At 48.7% G+C, this 9921-nt stretch overlaps 2 long non-coding RNA genes across 2 annotated transcripts in view; one reads left to right on the top strand and one right to left on the bottom strand.

Moving 5' to 3' along the window:
• Positions 1–9921, top strand: part of LOC107205162 — a 19780-nt gene continuing 9859 nt past the window's right edge. Inside the window, exon 1 of the long non-coding RNA XR_001521869.3 lies at positions 1–51. This is a non-coding gene — a long non-coding RNA (uncharacterized LOC107205162). The remainder of the gene's footprint in view (positions 52–9921) is intronic.
• On the bottom strand, positions 61–787 carry LOC117245515. Its single transcript, XR_004500247.1, has 2 exons — positions 531–787; positions 61–243 (listed from the first exon to the last, which is right to left on the bottom strand). It is a non-coding gene; the product is annotated as an uncharacterized LOC117245515 (long non-coding RNA).

Here is a 9921-nt window from a genome sequence, read left to right as displayed (position 1 = left end):
GTGGGTATCAGACCCGCTGAAGCGCTGCGGCTCCATCGCAGGGAAGGGCAGGTTAGGAGCTGGCTGGAAATGTTTTTATTGGGGGTATTTTGTGTGGGAGGGGGGAAGCAGCGTCCTGCCGGGAGCTGGGAATGGTGTCAGAGCCGGCGCTGGGAAAGTTCGGCTGGGCGCTCCCCATTGCCTGGATCCGCTCCAGGGACAGGAATCCCCCTCTGCTCGAAATCCCGCACCGAGGGGTTTGTCCTGATGGGGAATGGCAAGCCGGGGAAAAGGGGGAAGGAAGGAAGGAAGGAGGGAAGGGGAGCGAACCTCACCCCGTGCATTCCCCGGGGGGACAGCATCCCTCACCGCCCCCCTCCCCGGACCCCGGGTCTGCTTGTCCCCGGAGCTGTCCGGGCTCAGGACAGCCCTCAGCCCCCGGCACAGCCCAGCCTGTGCTTCAGGGCAAAGCACGAGTCCAGGCGGGACACCCCATCCCTTCCCAGGACACTTCCAGCACTCGGAGCACGGGGGAACTGCAGCGCTTTTACCTTTGTGAACTGTCCCTTGGTGACAGCAGCCAGCGACAGCTCCACACCACGACAATTACTGAAGCAAATGGCTCCGGGGGAAAAGACATTGCTCTTCTAAACGCTGCGAGCTCCAGCAGGAAAAAAAAAACAACCAAAAAACCCCAAAAACTCCCAGACAAACCTTACGGATAAAGCCGCACATTTAATAGCAAAATACTCAGGGACTACCCAGGGCACTTTGAATTTCTAGCGAGAAAATATTCGCTTTGATTTGTCATTGTCTTTTTTTTTATACTTTTTTTTTTTTTTTGAAGCGGGTTGTTAGAGCGCAACATAAGAAAACACGAGACGAATCAATCACTGAGAGCTGCTGGCAGCTCCCTTTCTCCTCCCCCTCCACTCCAAGGCTGGAGATGGAGGGATGTAGTTAAGGAGACACACAAAACGCTGTGTGCTTGTTGTACTTTGAGAAATACTAGTGAGAGAAGAGGTCCAGATCCACTTCCAGATTTGCTGCAGAAAGGACTGCCCCACAAAGCTTTTTCTTTTTTTAATTATTCAAAATAAAACCACTCCCAGGTAGCTTTAGTTTCTTGTAATAAGGAAGCATTAGCTAAGGCACCTAAGAATGTCTGTGCCTCCCTCTGCATGCATGACTCTCTCCTTTGTACTCCAAGTTCCTAAAAAAACCTTGCCTTTAGTTTTGTGAAAGTGCTAGCACTTCCTTTGTCACAGGCTGACCTATAAAGTCCGACAGCTACTGAACACACAAAAGCTTCTGCATGCAAATTATCCTCCCTCCACCTGGAAATGAGGCATTTTCCCATGGAAAACAGGAAAACAATGCTGGGGCTGGAGCCCCAACCTCTGCCCACATCCTGCTGAGCATCACACTGCCGTCAGGACAGCCCTAAACTGAGAATCACGGAATCACAGAATGATTTGGGTTGGAAAGGACCTTAGAGATCATCTCATCCCAGCCCTGCCATGGCAGGGACACCTCCCACTGTCCCAGGAGCTCCCAATGTCCAGCCTGGCCTTGGGCACTGCCAGGGATCCAGGGGCAGCCCCAGCTGCTCTGGGCACCCTGTGCCAGGGCCTCACCACCCTGCCAGGGAAGGAACAATTTCTTTCTCATATCTCTTCTAGCCTTGGCCCCCTTCAGCTCAAGGCCATTCCCTCTTCTCCTGTCACTCCAGGCCCTTGTGAAAATCCCCTCTCCAACTCTCTTGTAATGCATTAACTGAGGGGTCTCAGAGGTCTCCCTGAAGCCTTCCCTTCTCCAGGCTGAACAATCCCAGCCCTCCCAGCCTGTCTCTATGGCAGAGGTGCTCCAGCCCCTCATCCTCATGTCCCTGCTCTGTTCTCATTCCATCAGCTCCACGTCTGTCTCATGCTGGGCACCCAGAGCTGGCTGCAGCACCGCCCTGGGGGCTCACAGGGGCTCTGTACAGGGGAGAACACATTGCCAGTCCATGTAAGGCATTTTCCACTCCCTCCAGCCAGGCCAGTCACCTCCAGCTCACTGCTCCCAGCCTGCTCTGTGAGTTTTAGCAATTTGCTTCTCCATGGCTTTTAGGCTGCCCAGCTGTCAGCAAAGCCAGGGAGGCTCCAGGGCACTCGGCCTCAAAGCACTCGCTGCACGGGCAGATTACACAGCCCAGTGTCTGGGAGGATGGAAAACAAACTCTGCAATATGGACTTTGTGCTGGGGGGAAAAAAAACAAACACCCAACAAGCACAATCTACTTCTCCCTGCCTCTGATTCAGGGCTGTGTTTGCTGAGTGAGTTCACCCCTACCCCAGCATCTCAGCAGAGCAATGCACACATGTGCCTGCAGTTCACCAGCAGTAGATTTAAGCCAGCATATATCTACATGAAGTCAGGCCTCAAAGAGTGAGTCAGGGCCTAAATCAGTGTTGCAATTGAACTAAAATAATCTAAGCCTGCTCTAAATGCACATAGCTTTAACCTGTCACATCAAATGAAAATTATATACTTAAACCGTAATCTTCCTGTTCCCTTAGTCATCAAAAGAGGCCAGATCAAATTAAAAAAAAAAAAAAGAGAGAAGAGAGAGTGGATGCTGTTCAGAGGATGAGGAAGAGATGGGGCTCATGGATGAGCAGGATATTCACACAATCATTAAATTTGGAAAAGCCCTCGCAGCCCATGGAGTCCCAGCTGTGCCCGATGCCCACCTTGTCCCCAGCCCAGAGCCCTGAGTGCCACGTCCAGGTGACACCTCCAGGGATGGGCACTGCAAAGCTCCCTGGGCAGCCCCTGCCAAGGCCTGAGCTCCCTTTCCATGGGCAAATTCCTGCTGCTGCCCACCCTGAGCCTCCCCTGGCCCAGCCTGAGGCCGTTCCCTCTTGTCCTGTCCCCTGGCAGCAGAGGCCACCTGGCTGTCCCCTCCTGCCAGGGAGCCACAGAGAGTGACAAGGTCCCTTCTGAGCCTCCTTTTCTCCAGGCTGAACCCCATAAACCCCTCCTCATATGACTTAAAATTCTGCTTGAACCAAGGGGTGTTTCTGCCTTCCAAGCCAGACTCAGCCCCAAACTCAGCCCCCCGAGCACTCCCCATCCATTCTTCAAGCAGAAATTTGGCAGGTTGAGTCTCTGGCTGCAGCAGTGGCTCCGTGCTGTCCTCTCCTCTGAGTCTGGGTGGACATGGCCTGGCTAAGGACAGTAAATCTTTCCACACCCGAGTTTCCCAGAGTGAAAGACAGGCAGGGATAAGGTCAGGCTGCAAACACCCACCAAAAGTTGCCATTGTTTGCCAGGGTTGAGGTTTGCTACCTTTTGTTTTTTCACCAGGATGAGAAATGTGAGTAGGAGCTCTGTCCTTGGGTTTCCCTGAGCACTGTGCTGATAAGGCAGCTTGGGGACAGGCTCAGGAGCTCTTGTAGATGAAGAGGGTCACTGATTTACACTCTGCCACTTGGTGTAGGAATGGGATGTTTTGATGGCTTCACTGCCTGACTGCACTGGAAGGATATTCACTCTTATGCTAAATCAAACCCAGTTTTCATGTAGAGCTTTTCAAGACTTTTCTACAGAAATCTATAGATTTATTTCAGTCAAGAGGAGGAGTTTTGTTGAAATAACAGCCTCAGCACCTTCAATGGGTGCAGTTTTTCTTACAAAGACACATCAGCAGTGCAGATCAATCTAATGAGGAAAATTGTTTCCAGTATAACCTACTTGTAAGGCAGCAAAATGGTTTCTACCCTCAGATTCACAGGATTATAATTCTACTGATGCAAAATTGATGGGTTTTGCCCAGAGCAGCTGTGACTGCCCAATGGCTGGAAGTGTCCAAGGCCAGGTTGGATGGGGCTTGGAGCAGCCTGGGATAGTGGAAGGTGTCCCTGCCCATGGCAGGGGTGGAATGGGATGAATTTTAAGGTTCCCTCCAACCCAAACCACTCTGTGATTCTGCAGTTCTCAGCCCACACCTTTGGCAGACAAGACACTCCAGGTACCTCACTCTGCATGATTTAAATTCACTGATTTTATAACAGCACCTCTGCCACAGGGGGGGTGGGGGATGGAACAGTGCTCACTAAATCACATCAAATATGTAAAATTCTACTACAACTTGTGCAAACAAGGCCTAAATACCTCTCAGCATCAGCAGTTAACATGATAAGTGGGTATCCAGCGTTGTGTACTATCCCCAGAGCTGACTCCTGTACCCATCAATGCTCCAGGGGCTGCCTCCTGTCCTACTTTAATGCCTCAGAGCACAGAAAGGTTTTTCCTGCTGACAGAATCATGTCCAGGCAGGTTTTGAGTATCTCCAGAGAAAGAGACTCCTCAGCCTCTCTGGGCACCCTCTTCCAACACTTTGCCACCACCACAGGAAAGTTTTCCTTCATATTCAGGTGAAACTTTGTGTGTTGCAGTTTTTGCTGGGCAACACTGAAAAGCCTGGCCCCATCCCCTTGGCACTGCCTTGAAGATATTTGGGGGTGTTGATAAGGTCATAGAATCCCAGAATTAGAAATGGACCTTAAAGCCCATCCAGTGCCATGGCAGGGCCACCTCCCACTGTCCCAGGAGCTCCCAATGTCCAGCCTGGCCTTGGGCACTGCCAGGGATCCAGGGGCAGCCCCAGCTGCTCTGGCAATTCCATCCCAGCCCCTGCCCACCCTGCCAGGGAAGAATTTCTTCCCAAAATCCTTTCTGAAGATGCCAAAAGTATCTTACCACCTGGAAGAGCAGGGTGAACCCTGGCTCTGTGTGGCTTTCAGCTCCCCCTGCCCTCTGAGGATGGACTTGGGGCTGGCAGCTGGGGCACCGGGGGTTTCAGCCCATCCTCATCCTCATCCTCATCCTCATCCTCATCCTCATCCTCATCCTCATCCTCATCCTCATCCCTGCTGGCCTCTCCCTGGCCAGGGCTCACGGGTTTGGCCTCAGTCATGACCTACTCTCATGAGCAGCTCGCTCCTCATCCCCCTGGCTGGGCTGAGCCATCTCAGCTGATCTCACCCCGTGTCCTGAGCTGCTTTCCAGGTGTTATAAATCTGTATTGTGATATTGGCTTTTGCAAGTATTAGGATGAATATTATATGTTAAATCCTTTTTGGCTATGTATGTACTTTTTTCTTGCTAACAAGTTTTAAGCTAAAAGGAATCTCCTAAGTACAAAGTAAGGAAACCTCAGAGGGCAAAGACAGTGGGGCCCAAGCTGTTATCAGCAGAAGAACAATAGAGGCCAAGCTGTTATCAGCAGAAGAACAATAGAGGCCAAGCTGTTATCAGCAGCCAGGACCAGGCTGGTGGCAGCAGCAGAAGGATGTGTTGTGAAGCTCAGCTGTCACCAGGGCAGGATGAGGGGCCCAGACTGTTATCAACACTGACCATCTGCAGGAGAAAGGAAACCAAACTCAAAAATAGTAATGATCAGCTATATAATGATAATCAGCAAAAATAAAAACCATACAAAGCATGTTCTAAATGGGAGGGGACATGCTAAATACTTCTTGAAAAAGTTTGAATATGCATTAAACCCTCACAGCAGGAGGGGATAAAAAGAATGTTCCAAAGATATCAGGTGTGTTCCTGGCCGTTTTAACCCTTTGCTTTGTTTCCTTCGTCTCCTAATCGTCTTTTTGTTTATATTAAACTTTTTATAATTTATTAAGTGGATCTTGTTTTTCACACAGGTCCTGAGCCCCCCTGACTCTCCCCTTCACTTCCAGGCCCCTCCTGGGGCACAGGGCCAGCAGAGCCCATGGACAAAAGCGTGGCACTTGTGCTCCCAAGTGCCACCAGACCTTCCCACACCCCTCCTTTTGCTTAGGGGGATTAGGCTTGGAGCCATTTAGGCTTTAATTAAGGCTTGTTTCAATAAGTAGTGTGGGTTATGGGGTGCTGGGGCCACCAGAGAAGTGCAGCACAACCTCCCCTCAGTGCCTGCAGTGCCTGGAGCTCTCCTGGAAGGAGCCTTTGGCTGTGAGGAGCAGGAGAACCCTGAGCCCCCCAGAACTGTCCTCTCTGCCAGCAGGCACAGAGCTCTGCCCTTGCAGTGATGGTAATCAAATCACACACTCCAAGGCTTCTGCCTGAAGGAATAAGGAAAGCAGATATTTTTATTATTTTTTTTTAAATTTTAAATTTTTTTTTAATTTTTTTTTTTGGTCTCTGCCCACTATGCAATTAGCTGGAAGTTTGTGAAGGCTTTCCATGTGTTTGTGTTTTTTTTCCCCCTGTTTGCTCATTTTAAATAAAAAAAATAAATAAAATAATAATTTAAAAAAATGGAAAAGAAGGAAAAGGTAAAAAGGGAAAGGGGAAAGGAAAAAGAAAAGGGAAAAATGGAAAAAGAGGGAAAGGGGAAAAGGGAAAATGCAAAAGGAAAAAGAGAAGGGGGAAAAGGGAGAAGGGAAAGAGGAAAAGGGGAAAGAAAAAGAGATCAAGGGAAAAAGGGAAAAGCAAAAGGGAAAGAGATCAAGGGAAAAAAGAAAAAAATAAAGGAACAAAGGGAAAGAGAAAAAAGGAAAGAGAAAAGGAAAAAGGGAAAGGAAAAAGGGGGAAAAGGGAGAAAGAAAAAGGAAAAAAGGGAAAAAGTGAAAGGGAAAAGGGGGAAAAGGGAAAGGGTGAGTAGTGAGGCAGTGGGCCCTGACAAATGGATCCTTCTGAGCTGCTGCATTCATTGTGCTTTCATTTTTTTTTTAATTTATTATCAGCCTCTTCCTGTTCTGGGCCAGCAAGAGAGCCAAAGCCAAGGGGAAGGTATCCAAATGGAATATTTTTTGATCTGGTGCAAAACAAGGGCTTGTCAGGAAGGAAGTTTCAGGTCATTTGGGTTGAAACCAAGTACACCAAAGTTTCCAAATTTAAAAAAAAAAAAACAAAGCCCACCCTGCCCTGCACATGTCCTGCAGAGCCCTGTGTAGAGCAGAAGGCTCCAAATCCAGCTGATCATGAGTTCATCTGCTGCTGGGCACAGCACTGGGATCAAATGGGATGCAAAGAAAATGTGATACTGTATTACCTTCAAAGAAATTGGAAATTCAAAAAAGTTCTCCTAGAAGCTCAACAGAAATGAAGTATTTTTGATATTGTGACTCTTTTTGAAAGGTTTCCACTCTGATTCAAGATGAATTCCAAGGACTGAAATGTGTTTTTCACAAAAGAAAAAAATGCCATTCAGGGAAGATCTATTTCTTATTTATATTCTTATTTATATTTATATTATTTATATTTTTACTCCTATTTCTGAGATCTGGAACTGATCTAAAACATATTGCCACGTCAGCATCTGAATTATAACTCTTTTATCCAATTCTTTTAGGGGAAACCATGTTTGTCAGTACAGTTTGCCATCCACTTGCTCTACCACACTATTTTCTGTTCCCTCAAAGCATTTTTTGCAGTGGTTTTAACAAGAGTAATACCCCTGACTCCACAAATACTTATCAATGCTTTTTAAATACTTAGACATTTAAAAAAACCCCACTTTTCCTTTTCTGTGCTGGGTTTTGGATTGGGCTTTTTGTTCAGGTGGTGACAGTGGGTGTTGGTCCATCTTCTCCATGACTTCCTGGGTATTTAATTCACACTTGACATCTACTCTGCAGTCAGCTTCCAGCTGGTTTTTTGTGTTTCTTGAGGGTTTGTGAGGATCCTCGTGGATGAGCAGGATATTCACAGAATCATTAAATTTGGAAAAGCCCTCCCAGCCCATGGAGTCCAATCTGTAAGCTGTCCCCACCTTGTCCCCAGCCCAGAGCCCTGAGTGCCACGTCCAGGTGACACCTCCAGGGATGGGCACTGCAAAGCTCCCTGGGCAGCCCCTGCCAAGGCCTGAGCTCCCTTTCCATGGGCAAATTCCTGCTGCTGCCCACCCTGAGCCTCCCCTGGCCCAGCCTGAGGCCTGAGCTCTCCTCCTGTCCCTGTTCCCTGGCAGCAGAGCCCGACCCCCCCGGCTGTCCCCTCCTGCCAGGGACTTGTGCAGAGCCACAAGGGCCCCCTGAGCCTCCTTTGCTCCAGGCTGAGCCCCTTTCCCAGCTCCCTCAGCCCCTCCTGGGGCTCCAGCCCCTTCCCAGCTCCGTTCCCTGCCCTGGACACGCTCCAGCCCCTCCAGGGCTCTCCTGCACCAGCCACAACTGGAGCCAGCCCTGGAGGGGCCTCTCAGAGCCAGCACAGAGGGACAATCCCTGCCCTGCTCCTGCTGGACACACAATTCCTCACCCAGCCCAGGGGCCAGGGGCCTCTTGCCCACCTGGGCACCCCTGGGCTCGTGTCCAGCCCCTGGCACCGGCACCCCCAGGGCTTTTCCAGCTTTTCCAGCCCCTCTGCCCAGCCTGCAGCTCCAGGGGGTTGTTGTGACCAACACTCCCTCTGTGAAAGATGTCTGGTTCTGGAGAGGACCTCCTTCATTTCTGCATCCTGGGCTGCTGCTTGCATCCCTCACCTTGCACAGGGGGACACCCTGATTATATTAAGAGTCACTAAATAAAATAAATGGCTGGCAGAGAAGACCCTGCTCAAATACCAGACTGAAGAGCACCAATCTTTGCTCCCTGCCCCCTCACAGGGTTCAGGTCTTCTCACAGCCAGGGTGGCCACAGCTTTTGTTTTTTACTTCATCCCTCTTCCACTTTGCCCCATGAAATTCGAGCTCCAAGGCGTCCACCACAAGGGCAGGGTCCAGCTGAGTGTTTATAGATTTCCTTCTGAGGGCTTCCTTGCCCAGTGACTTTACAAGAATGGCATTTTTTAAACATGAAAAATTATTCTCAAGTGAAAGAATGAGAGGAAATGGCCTCAAGTTGTGCCAGGGGAAGTTCAGATTAGATACACAGAAATAACTTTTTTCCCTGGAAGAGTGGTCAGGCGTTGGAATGAGTTGACAGCTCTGGAAGTGTTCAAGAGGTGTCTGAATGTGGCACTTGGGGATGTAGTTCAGGGGTGATTTTGATGGTTCTGAGTTGATAGTGAGACTGGAAGATTTTGAAGTTCACTTCCAACCTCAATAATTCTGTGACTCTATGAAAAGAACATTAAAAAAAAAAAAATCTGGAGATACTACAACTTGCTCTGCTTATAAATATTTTATGTGGTCTCTAGTTTAAATTCCCCCTCTCAATCCCTCTTTTTTTTCAGGAAGTCAAAACCATGACCCACCCAGATCAGGGTGTGTTGTGCTCACCTGGACATGGGGGTGTCAGCACCCCCTCCATCTCCTTTAGCAGGAAAACTGGCTGCCCACAAGTTCAGAGCTCATTAATCTTTCATACAGGGCAGTAAAACCTCGATGAGCAGTAAATATACCTGTCCTTGTTTCCTCTTGCCCCCTAAATCAGCTCCCTGGTTTTAGGGATTCAGTCTCTGTTGGGCTTCAAATATTACACCATCAAATCTTGAAGCAGCTGGAGACTCTGGAGTTTTTCACTGGGTTTGCATGGCTAAGCTTTGGCAGCAGGGACAGGGGCTACGGGAATTACAAGTTCCCTTTTTGGCATCTTCTCAACACACAGGGTGTCTCCCAGGCCTTGCACACAAAGGAACAGGGAAAACACTTCTTTTTAATAAAAATTCAGGTAAAATATGAGAGGGTCATTGACCTTTGCTTCTGTGGAACCTTTCTGTTTTAATCAAATTCCTCTAGAGGAAATGCTTTGTACAAAAAGCTCATCCAACTCACAGGAAAAAAAAAACCACTCCTGCTGGAGTCACAGTTTATGACCAAAGGGCAGCTCTTGGGGTTTTCTTTCTGTGAGCAAGCCATGTCACTGAGAAATGCTTCCAAGGATGAGGCATCCAAAATTTCTCTAGGAAACCTTTTCTAGTGCTTTTTACCCTAACAATAAAACATTTCTTCCTAATATCCAACCTCTAATATCCAACTAATATCTAATCCCACTCACTGGCAGTTTGAGTCCCTGTGTCCTG

Source organism: Parus major, chromosome 1 (assembly GCF_001522545.3).
Source record: "Parus major isolate Abel chromosome 1, Parus_major1.1, whole genome shotgun sequence".
Taxonomy (NCBI): domain Eukaryota; kingdom Metazoa; phylum Chordata; class Aves; order Passeriformes; family Paridae; genus Parus; species Parus major.
The sequence above is the reverse complement of the archived record's forward strand: the minus strand, read 5'-3'. Positions and strand labels throughout refer to the sequence as shown.